A 1,586-nucleotide genomic window follows, 5' to 3' on the forward strand; every position below is an offset into this window, starting at 1 on the left:
ATCTTTTGATCATTTTTAGATCTCTAGACCTCCATGGGAGGCTGGCCACTCGGCGATGCTTACCCTCTATATTCACTTATGTATTTTCAAACGGTAGAGTTTCTACACTCAATAGATTAAGGTGTGGAGCTCTGCTGTTCCTCAAAGATTAATGCAAAGTACTACTGTTTTCTATTCAGTTCATCTTATTTCGCTTCTAAGATATTCGTTTGCACTTCAACCTGAATGTGATGAACGTGACAATCATCATCATTCCCTATGAACGCGTGCCTGACAACCACTTCCGTTCTACCTTAGATTGAATGAGTATCTCTTAGATCTCTTAATCAGAATCTTCGTGGCATAAGCTAGATTGATGGCGGCATTCATGAGAGTCCGGAAAGTCTAAACCTTGTCTGTGGTATTCCGAGTAGGACTCTGGGATTGAATGACTGTGACAAACTTCAAACTCGCGAGTGCTGGGCGTAGTGACAGATGCAAAAGGATAGTGAATCCTATTCCAGTATGATCGAGAACCTCAGATGATTAGTCGTGCTGTGACAGAGCATTTAGACCATTTTCACAAGAGGATGGATTGCAGCCATTGGCAAGGGTGATGCCTCCAGACGATTAGCCATGCAGTGACAGCGCATCGGACCATTTTTCAGAGAAGATACAAAGTAGCCATTGACAACGGTGATGTCCTTACATAAAGCCAGCCATGGAAAGGAGTAGGATTGATTGGATGAAGGCAGCAGGAAAGCAAAGGTTCAGAGGAACGAAAGCATCTCTATGCGCTTATCTGAAATTCTCACCAATGATTTACATAAGTATTTATATCCTTCTTTTATTATTTAATTTCGAAAACTCCATAATTATTTTATATCCGCCTGACTGAGATTTACAAGGTGACCATAGCTTGCTTCATACCAACAATCTCCGTGGGATCGACCCTTACTCACTTAAGGTTTATTACTTGAACGACCCAGTGCACTTACTGGTTAGTTGTATCGAAGTTGTGACAAATTATGAATTGAGATTAGAGCACCAAGTTTTTGGAGCCATTACCAGATATCACAATTTCGTGCACCAAGTTTTTGGCGCTGTTGCCGGAGATTGTTCGAGTTTGGACAACTGACGGTTCATCTTGTTGCTCGGATTAGGTAATTTTCTTTTTGTTTTATTTTCAAAAATTTTTCAAAAAAATCTTTCAAAAATTTCTCCTTTGTTTTCGAAAAAAAAAATTTTAAAATAAAAATATTTTCAAAAATATATTTTTCTTCAGAATTTTTAAGAATGAATTCTAGTGTTTCATGAAGCATGTTGAAGCCTGGCTAGCTGTAGGGAATGTCAAGCGTGACATGTCTGAGTTACATACTAAAGCTTGGCTGGCTATTAAGCCATGCCTAACCCTTTGATTGGAGCTTTAGACTAAAGAGCATAAGATTCCTGGAATTCATATTAAAAATTTCGGAATCCTTATTTTTTTTCACATTAATTTTCAAAAAATCCAAAAAAAAAATTAATAAAATCATAAAAATCAAAAATATTTTGTGTTTCTTGTTTGAGTCTTGAGTCAGATTTTAAGTTTGGTGTCAATTGCATAT

This window comes from Arachis ipaensis, chromosome B03, assembly GCF_000816755.2.
Source record: "Arachis ipaensis cultivar K30076 chromosome B03, Araip1.1, whole genome shotgun sequence".
NCBI classification, from domain to species: domain Eukaryota; kingdom Viridiplantae; phylum Streptophyta; class Magnoliopsida; order Fabales; family Fabaceae; genus Arachis; species Arachis ipaensis.